Source organism: Panthera pardus, unplaced genomic scaffold, assembly GCF_024362965.1.
Source record: "Panthera pardus isolate Hobbes unplaced genomic scaffold, ASM2436296v1 HiC_scaffold_2, whole genome shotgun sequence".
NCBI lineage: Eukaryota > Metazoa > Chordata > Mammalia > Carnivora > Felidae > Panthera > Panthera pardus.
The window spans coordinates 138,179,258-138,194,746 of NW_026526765.1; the positions used below are offsets into that span (position 1 = coordinate 138,179,258).

The 15,489-nt window shown below is 43.6% G+C and overlaps 1 protein-coding gene and 1 long non-coding RNA gene across 6 annotated transcripts in view; both read right to left on the reverse strand.

Moving 5' to 3' along the window:
- Positions 1-15,489, reverse strand: part of SNCAIP (synuclein alpha interacting protein) — a 156,865-nt gene that overhangs the window by 45,802 nt on the left and 95,574 nt on the right. The window lies entirely within an intron of this gene.
- Positions 1,348-10,311, reverse strand: LOC128778336 (uncharacterized). Its single transcript, XR_008423919.1, has 2 exons — positions 3,265-10,311; positions 1,348-2,345 (listed from the first exon to the last, which is right to left on the reverse strand). It is a non-coding gene; the product is annotated as an uncharacterized LOC128778336 (long non-coding RNA).

Here is a 15,489-nt window from a genome sequence, read left to right on the forward strand (position 1 = left end):
ACACTGACTAGTCCACGCTGGGACCCTTGCACTGCAAAGTTCTAGCGACTTCTCTGGTCTCCCTTTGTAGTCCTGAGTTTTCCCTCTTCATATAGGTGTGATTTTGTCACTTCTTAGCTCAAAATCCTCAGGTGGCCCTGTATTGCCTATGACGTTTCCCCCTATGTCACATGCATATCCTTGTAGTATCTAAGATGACACACAGGAACCATGATGAATACTCCTGACTTAGAAAATAAGGAAGCTTTAGGGTGTCTGGGTGGCCCAGTCGGTTAAGTGTCCGACTTCAGCTCGGGTCGTGATCTCACGGTTTGTGGGTTCGAGGCCCACGATGGGCTCTGTGCAGACAGCTCAGAGCCTGGAGCCTGCTTCGGATTCTGTGTCTCCCTCTCTCTTTGTTCTTCTCTGCTCATGCTCTCTCTCTCTCTCAAAAATAAATAAACATTTAAAAATTAAAAAGGAAAGTAAGGAAGCTTTATGCCATTCAACTGCCTTTTTTCCTCCTAATTAATTTAAGGAATCTCAGTTTGGTGCTACAATGAATTTAACTCCTCTCCAAAACTTATCATCTCCCTTAAAAATGACGAGACAGCAGGTCTCAGGCTCGGAGACTTTCACAAGCAAAGACTTAACAGGACCGTTTTATTTTTGTCACATTCATTTTAATGATGACCTTTAATTTATTGCAATTGACGTTGATTTTTCTTTTTTTTTAATGTTTATTTATTTTGAGAGAGAGAGAGCACGTGCACACATGAGTGAGTGGGGGAGAGGCAGAGAAAGGAGAGAGAATCTCAAGCAGGCTCTGCACTGTCAGTTTGCTATGTGGGGCTAGATCTCATGAACTGCGAGATCATGACCTGAGCTGAAACCAAGAGTCAGACGCTTAACCGAGGTTAACCTGGTTAACGCTTAACCTGAGCCACCCAGGTGCCTGACGCTGGTTTTCTATTTACAATACTGATGTGAAGTTTCTTTTGAAAACAGGTGTTTCAAAGTAAGGCATTTTAGGAAACTGTAAGATAGATAATAGTATGAGTAGTATAAAGGTAGAGCAAAAATAACATAAGACAACTTTGGATATGACACATATGGTGGAATTAACACTTAAATTACTAAAGTTTGGGAAACTAAATTCCTTAGCATAGGATGCAGCAGTTTTTATGCAGACATAACGTCAGAGATTTTGTGGGTTTGTTTCCAGACCACTACAATAAAGGGAATCTTTCAATAAAGCAAGTCAAGTGAATCTTTTGGTTCCCCAGTGCATATAATAGTTACATCCACACTATACTGTAGTCTATTAATTGTGTAACTGCATTATGCCCAAAAAACAGTATATAGACCTTAACTAAAAATACTTTATTGCCGCAAAACGCCAGTTACCATCTTTTTGCTAGAGGAGGATCTTGCTTTGATGTTGATGGCTGTTGACCGATCAGACTGTGGGAAGCTCTGGCACTCTCTTAAAGTAAGACCACAATGAAGTTTGTCACACTGACAGATTCACTAATGGCTTCTCTGTAGCACGTGATTTGCAGAACGGCCGAATTTCTCTCACAATTGGACACAATCCTCTCAAAGCCTACCACTGTTTGATCAACTAAGCGCAAGTCATGTTCTAGTTCCTTTGCTGTAATTGAATAATCTTCACGGCATCTTCCCCAGGAGTACATTCAATTTCAAGAAACCACTTTCTCTGCTCCTCCATCCATTCAAGTTTTATCATGAGATTTGCAGCAATTTAGTCCCATCTTTAGGCTCCTCTTCTAATGCTAATTCTCTTGCTGTTTCCACCATATCTGCAGTGACTTCGTCCACTGAAGTCTAGAAACCCTGACAGTCGTCCATGAGGGTGGAAATCAATGTCTTCATACTCCTGTAAATGTTGATATTTTGACCGGCTCCCATGAACGACATATGTTCTTAATGGCGTCGAGGCTGGTGAATCCTTTCCAGAAGGTTTTCAATTTACGTTTCCAAAGCCATAAAAAGAATCACTATCTATCACAGCTATTGCCTTACAAAATACATTTTTTCAATAACAAGACTTGAAAGTTGAAATGACTCCTTGATCCACCAGCCGCAGAAGGAATGTTGTATTAGCAGGCAAGAAAGCAGTCTTCAGGTCACTGTACTCCTCCATCAGAGCTCTTAGGTGACCAGGTGCATTGTCCACGAGCAGTCATATTTTCAAAGAAATCTTTTTTTCTGAGCAGTAGGTCTCAGCAGTGGGCTTATAATATTCAGTAACTCATTCTGTAAACAGATGTGCTGTTATTCAGGTTGTGTTGTTTCATTTGCAGAGCACAAGGTGGGTAGATGTAGCGGAATTCTTAAGAGCCCTAGGGTTTTCAGAATGGCAAATGAGCAGTGGCTTCAACTTAAAGTTACCAGCTATGTTAGCCCCTAATAAAAGAGTCACCTGTCCCTTCAAGCCAGGCACTGACTTCTTTTTAGCTATGAAAAGTCCTAGATGACCTCTTCTTCCCCTAGAGGGCTGTTTCATCTACACAGAAAATCTGTTGCTTAGTGTAGCCGCCTTCATGAATGATCCCAGCTAGATCTTCTGGATAACTTGTTACAGCCTCTACCTAAGCATGTGCCGTCCCCCCTTGCACTTCTATGGGACAGAAAGCTTCTTACCTTAAACTTCATGCACCAATGTCTGCCAGCTTCAAACTTTTCTTCTGCAATTTCCTCACCTCTCCTGGCCCTCACATATTGAAGAGAGTTAGAGCCTTGCTCCGGATGAGGCTTTGGCTTAAGGAGATGTTCTGAAGGGACCATTAAAACTCTCTCCATATCAGCAATAAGGCTGTGTTGCTTTCGAATCTTCCGTGTGTTCACTAGAGAAGCGCTTTAAATTTCCTTCAACAATTTGTACTTGCCTTCATGACTGACTGCCTTTTGGTGCAGCAAGAGGCCTAGCTTTTAGCCTATCCTGGCTTTGGATCATGCCTCTCCCAACAAACTTAATCATTTCTAGCTTTTTTATTTTTTATTTATATCCAAGTTAGTTAGCATCTAGTGCAATAATGACTTCAGGAATAGATCCCAGTGATTCATTCCCTGAGTATAACACCAGTGCTCATCCCAACAAGTGTCCTCCTTAAAGCCCATCACCCATTTTCCCCGCCCCCTACCCCCACCCCATCAGTCCTCAGTTTGTTCTCTGTATTTAAGTGTCTCTTATCATTTTGTCCCCCTCCCTGTTTTCATATTATTTTTGCTTCCCTCCCCTTTGGTTCATCTGTTTTGTACCTTAAATTCCACAGATGAGTGAAGTCATAATCATTTCTAGCTTTGATTTGAAGTGGAGACATGCAACTCTTCCTTTCATGTGAACACTTTGAGGTCCTTGTAGTACTCTTAATTGGCCAAATTCTGAAACTGGAATGTCTCAGGGAACAGGGAGGCCCAAGGACAGGGAGAGGGATGGGAAAATGGCTGGTCGGTGCACCAGTCAGAACACTCACCACATTTATCAATTAGCTTTACCATCTGCTACGGCCATGGAGTGTGGCGCTCCAAAAACAAATGCAAGAGTAACATCAAAGATCACTGATGATAGATAACATAACGAACATAATAAGAATGAAAAAAACTGAAAAACTGTGAGAATTACCAAAATGTGACATGGATATGAATCGAACAAACGCTGTTGGAAAAATGGCCCAGAGAGACGTGCTCGACACAGCACTACCACAGACCTTCAACTTGAAAGCCACAATGAAATATTTGACAAGCTCAATAAAAAGGAAGCACAATAAAAGGAGGTATGCCTATATTTATTTTATTTTTTTAATGTTTATTTTTGAGAGAGAGAGAGAGAGAGAGAGAGACCATGAGCAGGGGAGGCGCAGAGAGGGATGGGGACAGAGGATCTGAAGTGGGCTCTGTGCTGACAGCAGAGAGCCTGATGTGGGGCTCAAACCCACAAACCCTGAGATCATGACTTCGTGAGCTGAAGTCATCCAGCTAAGCCACCCAGGTGCCTCTGTGTTTATTTTCTAATTTATCTCCTCATCTAAACACTCATCTTCCCACATCACACAATTCCTCCTGCACTGTCATTGCTAAACTCCCTGTTTCTGGATACACCATGTTCCTCCTTCAGTGCTCCTGCCTTTGGGCAAGTTCCCCCTCTCCAGCAAAGCCCTCACTGCTTTCTCTGCCTGAGACAAGGCTCATCTGACAAGATTCCCCTCAAGGCTTACGTCCATGGTGCACTTCCTCAGACTCTCACAGGAAACTCTTGCCCCTTGCTTCTCAACACCCTGAGATACACTTGCCCACGCCTAGAGTTGGGTATTTATGAAGCTCTTTTGCAACTACTCACCCATTCATCAGTCTCACCGTCTGTCTCGACAAGTTCCTCTAAGGCACAGATTGCTCCTGAGCTTCCTTGTGTTTATAACTGGCCATCTGTCTAGCACAGCATCTCACAGATAATAGGGCTCAGGGGCCTCTCTCTTAGTGAATGAATGAATAAATGGAGGGGGGAGGGAGAAAAGGAAGAAAGGAATATGCCAGACCAAAGGTGCAAAGTATAGTATATAAATCAGAGTCTTGTAACAATGAGTCCATCTCGCCATATTTTGGGAACACCATGATGAACATCCCAAAGGCGGTGTTAGTGATGTATTGAAGATAGACATTTAGAAGATGTGCGGCATATGGAAATCTTTTTATATATTTCCTACAACAAGTTCCAAGGCCTGATTTCTTCATGTGTAAAATAAAAGGGTTAGACTATATGATTGCTAAGACCGGATCCATCTCTAAATTTCTATGACTATATGGAATGTCTACAAATAACAGGGCTCTCTATTCTAAGTGACTCACTATGAAACACTATAATTCTTCTGGACCCATGTCTTTCAACAGATCCTTACAAATTTATAATTATGAGGCTAAGCTGATTGCTGACACAGAACAACTCTTTGGCTCTTGGGACTGATAAATTAGTATTTTCTTAGGAAGATAATGTACAGCTTGCTATTGCAACAGTGGATTCAATTTTCGAGGCTGAATGTCAATGCTGGCTCCCCAGATGCCCATTTATTTTTCTTCTAAATATGGAGTTATGTGTCCATCTTAGAAAATTGGCTTTGGACATCAAGAGGAGAAAGAAATGGTCAGGATGAAATAGTGTTTCACCTATTATTCACTGTTAAAAGTTAAATAAATTCTATCTTCCATGAAAAACACAATGGTCAGCTTTACTCGTAAGTGCCTTAAACTGTGCCTAACGATGTGCTTTACATCTATAGCTACCGGAAGCCTGAGGACCTTCACGGACATAGCTGCTAAGTTCTCCAACATTCCACTTCCTTCTATTTTTACACTTAAGGGAGGGACATTTTGAAAGACTGGAGGTGTCAATATTAGAGTCAAGAGTTCCCTTAACCCACAGTAAACTGAAGTCTGCTGTGGGCCTGCTTATTGCCAACATCTGACGCTCTGTAAGGAGGGGTGACAGGTGACTTATGCCATCTCACAATGAGAGGAAGATGGGGTCTGGAATCTTGAGGGTGGACAATCTGCTGGGTACTCCTCCCCACACCATCCTCGGAGACTAGACTGTAACCTGATCCAGAACAAGGGTGGCATTAACTCTGGATTTGGAGAAGTGTGTAGGGCCATTTACATTGGGGGGCACACGTGTGAGGAATGCATGTTCCTGAAATGTTCCCATGGAGTTGCTTGTTCATCGCTTTCATTGATGCCGTAAGCCCTTTATTGAGGGTATTGTGAGTCTGAAGGGGAAATACTGAGCACGTCCTTATTATAAAAATATCAACCAAAGATCTATTCACATTAAGACATTAAAATACTATTGGAAAAGATTCATTGATTTGCTTCTAAAGTTCCGACTTCAAGTGGCTGTTGGTATCAGGCAGCTCTTGAAAGGGTCAGTTTCATGTTTCATTATTTCCAGCTCTTCCCAGGACTGTGAAGACTTGCTCCTATAAATTTGTGCCCTATCTCTACCCATCCCTTTGTTCTGTGAAAACTCATTTAATACTCAAGCCCTTACTACACTAGGTAGGAAAGTCGCTTCACCAAAGAGGCACGTTCTATCATGAAATCACTCAATACTTTGACAAGTTTAAAACTTTGAGCTTCAAAAGTACAGTTTATGTTTCAGAACAGGAGTTGGTGGGTCTGAAGAAAGTATATGGTTTCAGAGTTATTCTGTCATGTAAAAAGTATGCTGACCTTCACTTTGCCATTAGCAAAACCTCGTGAGTGCATTAAGTCTTGCATTCACTCCAGGTCCATTTTCCAGGCTCCTTTCTTTCTTTCCCTCCCTTCCTGTGCTGAATTGGAGAGAGAGACATGCATGTCAAGGGACAGCGGAGAGGCTCACCCAGCAAAGAAGCACTGAAACCAGGGAGAGCTTACTCTGGGTGGTATCTGGAAAGTGTTAGGAAGCTCAGTGTGGTTTTGCAAAGTGCAGACACACACCAGTTTTAACTGAAGGTGGCGATGTTTTACAGTGCTGATCTACAGTCAAAGACAAAGAACACCAGGTTCCTGCGAGCTTTCTTTCCAGAGAAAGAGGAGGCAGATGGAGGAGGGGTGGTGGCTGGAAAATCCGTATGCTACCCCCTACTCTCCAGCCCCAACTGATGACTCCCCAAATGCCCGATTATTTTATTTCTAAAAATGGAGCTAGGTACTTACGTTAGAAATATAGCTTTAGATCCAAAAAGAGAAACAGAAGGGGTTATGTCTTCAGGACATAAGGGTATTCCCTACTGTTTTCTGGCTAAAAGCGAAATGAATTCTATCTTACCTGAGAAGCCAAGTGGTGAGTCTGTGAAATCGGGCCCCATTTTGAAAAGGATACTGTTTAAGGTCTGGAGGGGGTAGGGGAAATGGGAGGAAGGCCCAGTGCTGGCCTGCAGCATACTCTTTCTCTCCACAGCCCGCCTGGTTGGGGGGTGGGAGTCTGTTCTCAAGAGCTCCCACCTGGGCCACAGGTTTTAGTTCATGGCCCTCGGAACAGACAGGTGGAGCAAAACTAAGCAAAGCACATACTGTTGCTCTTCCCGGGATAAATGAACAGCAGGGCTACTGCGTTCTGTCTTCTGGTGCAGTTTGCCATGTACTTCACAAGCATTATGGTCAACAATGGGGAAAAAAAACAACCCTTATGTGTATTTTAAGAATTTCTCAAAATTATATATTAAAAAAAATTTTTAGGGGTGCCTGGGTGGCTCAGGTCATGATCTCACTTCTCGTGGGACTTTGGCTCAGGTCATGATCCCACCACTACTGGGTCCAAGCCCCGCGTCGGGCTCTGTGCTGACAGCACAGAACCTCCTTGGGATTCTTTTTCTCTTCCTCTCTCTCTGCCCATTCTCTGCTCTATCTTGTGCTCTCAAAATAAATAAATAAGTAAACATTTTTTAAAAATGCAGATCCTGATTCAGGAGTCTGAGGTAAGGTCCGAGAGCCTGCCTTTCTAACAAGCTTGTAGGTCATGCCGATGGGTGGTGGTCCTGGCCCTGGGCCACACTGTGAGATGCCCCAGAAGGGTTGGACTTTTGCAGGTGACACTTGACTCTCTCTGAGGACCCTTCAACTATGAGACTCTAGGATTCTGTGTCTATGACTTGAGTTTCTTTTATGACCTTTTTTTTTTTTTTTTAGGGGAAGAGTCAGCACAAAGGAGGCATGTGAATAACGAAGGCTCATTTAAAATTAAAAATATATACATTTTAAAAATGCTTATTCATTTTTTGAGAGAGAGACAGCTTGACAGAGCACAAGCGGGGGAGGGGCAGAGAGAGACAGAGAGACCCAGAATCTGAAGCAGGCTTCAGGCTCTGAGCTGGCAACACAGAGCCCGACATGGGGCTCAAACTCATGAACCATGAGATCATGAACTGAGCTGAAGTCGGACACTTAACCCAGTGAACTACCTAGGTGCCCCTAAAAATTGTTAATGTTTATTTATTTTTGAGAGAGAGTGCGAGCAGGGGAGGGGCAGACAGAGAGGGAGACAGAGAATCCAAAGCAGACTCTGAGCTGTCAGCACAAAGCCCACTGCGGGGCTCAAACACACAAACCATGAGATCATGACCTGAGCTGAAGTTGGACTCTCAACCGACTGAGCCACCTAGAAACCCCAACAGGGCTCATTTTAAATGGGAAGACGGAGCACATTTAGTTTCGGGAGACAAAGAGGATGTTTTCGGCAAGAAGTAGGCAGCTCTCAGAGGTGCCATGAAGCCCTGAAAGTGGTATTGTCCACTCCCCTCCCCAACCCCATTGCACATGCTCACACTTGTGCCTTGGATTGGGAAGACGGGACAGGGAAACCACTCACTCTCCCTTATGACAGGATGGAACTGTGGAGGCCGCACAAGGTACAAGTCACTCTGGAGGCTTCTGGATCGCTTCTTCCTTACCTCTTAGTTTCTTCTTTCCCTTCCCGCCTAAAGGATGCTTATCTCCCTACTTCCAAAGTTTCATCCTTCCTTCCCACAGACTTCCGTGAACTCACTTCTACCAAGATTTCTTTATCAATGTAGAGGGTGGGGGATATGTTTCTTAGAGTTCAATAAAAAATAAACCAAAACACGAGAGAGGAGACCCCTTCCCCGAAGTTTTCTTTCCCTTTAACATTGTCTTTCTTTCTTTTCTTCTTTTTTAAGTTTATTTATTTTCAGAGAGAGAGTCCCACAAATGGGAGAGGGGCAGAGAGCGAGAGGAAGAGACAGGATCCCAAGCAGGCTCTGGGCTGACACAGGGCTCGAACGCATGAACCATGAGATCATGACCTGAGCCGAAATCAAGAGTCGGACGCTTAACTGACTGAGCCACCCAGGCGCCTCGGTCTCATTTCTTAATTCTACAATGCTAGTCAAATGTAGAAAATTAGGGAGCTGTGGTATTTGTAGCTCTGGCTAAGCAAACATAAGAAATGTTCATGGAAAGAGATGACGGGGCAAGTGTGTGATGTATTTAAGCTCTGCTCCTTCTAGCCCCCACTCGTTATTTGCAACATGACCAGAGGTTTACTTTGAACTTTTCCATCATCCCCCTGCTCCTATCTTTCCCCGCACTGACTTACACCCTTCCTCTCAGAAACATAAGCTAAGTGTTAACAGATTAAAGGCAGAGGTGGTCTCTCCCTCTGGATGGGGAGGCAGGTCTACTTTCATGGGTAAGTTTTGGGCTTCATTCAGAACGATGGCCGTGCCCATTCTGTAGCAGCAGGAAAAAGCAGCAGCTAAAAATTTCCCTGCATTATGATTATAACCGTACAAAAACAAGACCTCAGGAAAAGAAAGGCTAGAAACAAATGTAGAGTGACATTTTGTTTTGGTGGCAGGATTAGTTGTAGTTTTTACCTTCCACTTTTTTTCTTTTTATCTTTTTAGAGAAAGAGAGAGAAAGCAAGCATAGCTGGGGGGAGGGGCAAAGGGGGAAAGAGAATCCCAAACAGGCCTGCACTATCAGCACAGAGCCTGACCTGGGGCTTGATCCCAAGACCCTGGGATTATGCCTTGAGCTGAAATCAAGGGTTGGACGCTCAACCAACTGAGCCACTCAGGCACCCCCCTATCTTCCATTTTTCATAATGGATTATATCACCTTTATAAGTGTAGTTTTGGTAAAGAAAAAGAAAAATAATTGTTTTACTTGACTAACATTCTCATCTAGATGTCTTATTGTTTGCACATTTTTACTGTGGTTAGATAACTGAGATTTTTGTCATAGTTGTTAGATTCTTTGCCATATTGGATTGAAGTGTTCGTTTTCTTAACTGAGATTTTAGAAAATGTGTTTCTCTCTTCTGTGGAGTCCATTTTGCATTATATCATATGAGATACAGTCATCAGCAGGCCTTCCAATTTAAACTGCCCCACCAACCTTCACTTACAAGCTTTTAGCATTAAACCTTAATAAAATTGAAGATAGAGGGGTTATATATTTAGCACCATCAGCTATGTTACAGAAGGGTCAGGGGGATAAATTTCATGTCAACTTACTCTTTTTGCTGCTGGCTGAAATCCTTGAAAATCTTTAAAAACCACATATTTTCTTATTTTATTTATTTATTTTTTTAATATTTATTTATTTTTGAGAGACAGAGAGAGATAGAGCATAAGCAGGGGAGGGGCAGACAGAAAGGGAGACACAGAATCCGAAGCGGGCTCCAGGCTATAAGCTGTCAGCACAAAGCCAGATGCAGGGTTCGAACTCACGAATCATGAGATAGTGACCTAGGCAGAAGTCAGACGCTTAATCGACTAAGCCACCCAGGCGTTCCCCCCACCTTTTTTTTTTTTTTTTTTTTAATTTTAGACAGAGAGAGAAAGAGAGCGCACGCTGAGGAGAGGGGCACATGGGGAGGGAGAGAGAGAATGGTAAGAGGCTCCATGCTCAGTGTGGAGCCCAATGCAGGGCTCAAGCCCAGGACCCTGGGATCATGACCTGAGCCAGAATAAAGAGTTGGATGCTCAACCTACTGAGACACCCAGGTGCCATGAAAACCAAATATTTTCTAAGGTATGGCGTTTGTCACAAAATCTGCTCTCAGAGAGGCTAAAACTATAGCAAATGTGCAATGCGTTTAAATATACAACCACAGTGCCTTTTACTAAGTACCTATCAGATTTGAAGTTTAAAAAGAAAGGCTTTCCTTTGCTCCCTGTAATGTAAATTGTAGTCCATGTTATGTAGGGTTTAAAATTCTTTCAGAATTGGGGTGCTTGGATGACTCAGTCGGTTGAGTGTCCAGACTTCAGCTCAGGTCATGATCTTGCGGTTTGTGAGTTCGAGCCCCGCGTCGGGCTCTGTGCTGACAGCTCAGAGCCTGAAGCCTGCTTCAGATTCTGTCTCTCTCTCTCTCACTCTCTCTCTCTCTCTCTCTCTCTCTCTCTCTCTCACTGTCTGCCCCTCCCCCGCTTACACTCCGTCTGTCTCTCTCAAAAATAAAACAATAAAAAAATTTTAATTTCTCTCAGAGTCTGTTGTCAAACACATCCCAGGGCCATTTATTACTGTTACATAACTGAGTTTTCTCTCCTCGGTGCATTCTCAGTTCTCAGATGCAGAGCAGCATTAATATTTATCTGCCTTCTTTCATGAGAAAATTATCCAATGGGCTTAGCACATGCGTATTTGGAAAGAATCACAAGACACTGAAAGCACCATGAATTGAAACCTGTGTGCATTTGAATGTCCAATCAGTTAAAGAAAACTCCAAGTCAATGAAACTGAGTATGTCTGATTTGAACACCATATGTCGACATACATTACTCATCATCTGGAGAAAACTGTACGGCAGAGTTAACACTCACTGCCTTGTGCTGTCCTCTTTTCCTTCATGAGCAGCAGGGATTAAGCGGAGGATACGTGCAAATTTTCACCAATAACTTCATTTCCCAGGTGCAAGTTTTCACACATAACTTCCTTGCTGCTAATCCTTGTTTCACACCAGTAGCCACCCATGGCTCCTGGGATGAAAATTCCTGCTCAGTTGACTCAACTTCATAGGGCTCTGGAGTCAGAGCTGGTTTCAAAGGCACCTGCCAGGTCCAGAATTTTGGGAAAATTATTTATGCTCTACGAGCCTCAGTTTCCTCTCCATTAAACTGGGCATAATAATGGTATTCCCTCAGAGAATTATCCTGAGGACAAATAAGCTGCTTATGGAGGACCTGGGACACTGAACACCTAAGAAATAACGTGGATCTCTCAACAGCACCAAGGAGCTCCAAAGAGAGGCCAAGTCTGTCCTGAAGGGTGCAATTTCTAGTACTTCACCTCCCTCCGACCTTGTTGTGGGACCTCCAGTACCTTCACACAGCTTTTCAAACTTCTTTTCTTGCAAAAATCTGAAGCTCAGTCACAGTGCAGTGTAACTGATGGAAGATAGTTTGAAATATTATTCCTGGCAGAGGAAACTGTATATTTCAACAGGAATCGAAGCCCTCGGCTAACAGAAGGGCACCTCTAGGACACGGTCATGCCCATCAGAGAGCTAGTGGAAGTGAGTGGGGCGCCGCCCCAAGCCTCTGACAACACTTTGCCATTTGCCTTTCTCAATGCCCACCATGGGGCTGCACCAGGGTCTAGGGATGAGGGGGGGCGGGTGGTGAGCTCTAGGCTGTATGTCTCATGGAAGGGCTTCCAAGGCCACCAGCAGGCTCTTCTGATGTTCCGGCTCCTTGAGAGGAAAAGGCAGAAAGGACAGGCATGTGTATTGTCTCTGCAGCTCACTTGGGAAGGCAGGGGAGTTGGGTGGTGAGTCTTGGCAGGCTGACCGTGGGGCTGACAGGCTCTCATCAGACCACACGTGGAGCCACCCCAGGGTGCTCAATTTAAAGGAGGGTGCTGGTAATTTGCAGTCATCCACGAGACAACAAGAATGAGCAGGACACGCTTAAAACTCTGGAGGGAAACTTCAACCTGGAGAAGACAAGACCCGGAGGGCCTGCCATCTCTAAACCCTTGGCACCTTGTCCAGGAGGGGTGGCCCTTCTCCATGGATCCAAAACAAGAACCAGGACTGAGGGATGGAATTTCAGGGATGCTTATTTGGGCTGAAAGTAAACAATGAGCCTTTATGGATGGGCAGTCCCATGGGACCGTGAGCTCTCTGTCATTCGAATGAGCAGGAAGGATAATGAGGATCCCCGTCGATGGGCTTTGGACCACATGATTTTGGTTTTTGGCCTTTTAAAAAACTTTTTATTTGTAAGCCATTAATTTTTCTCATTTGTAAATACATTTATGAAAGTTAAAAAGAATCAGTACAAAGAACACCTGTGTACCTTTTATCCGTATTCATCAACTGTCCACATTTTACTCATTTACTGTATTACCTGCATGTTCACTTGCGCGGTCTATCAGACCAGATAGGTTTTGGGTTCCTTCTGTTGAGAGTTAGGATTCTACACACCGAGGCTTCTTTCCAAGTCACAAGATTTTAGAAAAATTGAAATCCTGCTGGTGGTGCTTTCCGTAGCACTTAGCATAAAGCCGAAGTCCGTGTACGTGATCGATCGATAGAGCCCTACAAAGTCTGACTCTGACCATCTCCCAGACCTCATCTTCATTTCGATCACCCTGCTGCAGCTACTCTGGTTTTCTTTTTCTTCCTCATACATGCGAGGCTCATTCCTGGCATAGGGACTTCGCACTTGCTATATAGCTCCTCTGCCTTCAACAATCTGCACTGGTTATCTCTGGCCGGGTCTTTTATTAACACTCCCAGACCCTCCCCTCTCCCCTGCCCCACCAAGTGCCCTCCTCCAACTCCTACAAGTTACTCTATCACATTGCTTCGTCCCCTCTTACCACTGTGTGAAATGATCTGGTATTAATTCGTTTGCTTGCCTTCTTGCCACTCCCCGGAATGTAAACATTGTGAGAACGGGGGCCTTGTCTACATCTTACTTGTTCCCATGTCCTGAGTGTCAATGACAAAAAGTATTCAATTATTTGCTGAATGAATAAATAAAAAGGACAAATGGGTCCGAGAACACCTGGTCAAGGACTTGTTTGTGCAAAAATGGTTTTCAAAAGAGCCTTGATCAGGTGGAGTGTATTCTAAGCGAGGAGAGGTTTGGGGAAGAGTCTCCCCAGAGGCTGCCCCATCCAAAAGAAGGGGTGGACTCTTTTCAGAGGCCAGTGTGCCTTCGACTGCCGTCTGTTTGAAAAGATTACCATAAAGGTAGACATGTGCAAGGCCTCCTGGAGCCAAATCCTCGTGGGTAGTTGATATGAGCAAGAGTGGAGGGGTATAAGGAGGTGGTACTTCCATATCTGGATACCCTTGGAACTGAGAATGCCTCAATGCTTTCAAAAACTAGCTGTGAAAACTCTTTACTATGTTGAGATTCCTTTCAAAGGAGCTCACAGATTATCTACAGTGATGCTACGGATAGATGGATTTTTCTATATGTTCTTTCTCTAGGATCACTCTTGCTCTGGGAGAAAGTAGTTTCGCAGCCTCCCAGTGAGGCCTACATGGGATGCTAGTAAAAGGCCTGAGTCTTGCCCACATACGTCCATTTCCTGTCAGGTCTAACTACTGCCGAGGACCTTGAGCACTGGGTCTTTGCCCTGGGTGAAGTCTAAAAGCTTTGACACTTGAAACTGGCCTCCTTCTCAACCAGAGCGGAAATATCCAACATCACCTATTGCGCAAGAGGTGGGAAGACACGTGACCTGGAGAAAGTGGAATGAATCAGCCCCAGGAAAAATGATCTTTAACGGCTTTGGTTAATGCACTTACCTCAGTAAGCAAGAATAGCTATTAAACAGAGAAGAGCAGTTCACCACAGTCTATGAGGCAAAAATGCTGATTTTGAAAGTTTTGAAAGGATAATATCCTAAAATTAAATTAATGCCACTAAGTCAAGCTATTTGAGAGGAAGCCTACGCGACGGAAAAAGAACCCATTCGAGAGGTACACTTGCTGCTGTTTGAATCCCAGCTCTGCAACTTAACTGCTACGTGACTGCAGGCAAGATATTTAACTTCTCTGCTGTGCCTCAGTTTACCCACCTACAGCATTGGCATTCTACGTACTCCACCCATGGGGATTTTAGGATTAACAGAGCTAATGTGAGGAAAGGGCTTACAACAGTAGCTAGCACAGAAACAGTAACTTCAGATACCTCACCTAACTCTAATCCTAACAACACCTGGTAACATTGGCAGAACAAGCTTCTTCTTTATTTTGTTGACAATCAGTTTGAGGCTGTACGTCATATGGGTGATAAGTCACTGAACCCTAACTTGGACTCAAGTCACTGCCCACAGTCAGCAATCCAACCTTGGAGCCTGGCGATGGCTTGTAAGGAGGCACATCTTTAAAAGCCTCATGGCTAGAGCCTTTGTTGAACCCGCCAGAAACTTGACATTGTTTGAAATTAAAAGGAAAAAGATAAAGAAAAAGAAAAACCCAAAACTCTGAAGGTAAATGAAGACTTTTATGCGAATGTAGAACTATCCTCTGCGTTTCTGACCCAAACATTGAAGTATTACTTTCACTCACACAAAAAACAGAGATAAACAAACCTAGAAAGACTAATTATTTGTCCCATCTCCTCTAAGCAAAGTCTCCAAAGTAAACAAGCTGTCCAGGAAAAAAGTAGATTAGCTTTGGGCAAGTCTTCGGTTAGAAAGGCCTAGAATTCCAGTAGCTATACAGGTAAGGGTCCTCTATGAAACCCGATACACATCATCTGAGGATTATCTGGAACCTTCCATTCCCCATGGTTCTCAGGATCCTAGCTACTATCAGAGGAGGTGAGCTTGGCACGATCAATGGTGGTACCTTAGGGCAATTACTTCGAAAAATAATAAACATCCTTTCTTAGTTTAATGCCATTGTATCATTTCCATCAACATCCTTTTTTTTTTTTTTTTTTTCATTTTCGCCCATCATGGAGAGAAAAGGAGAGAAACTTAATTTGATTTACAGAGGGAAAAACAACCCTGAATGTATTT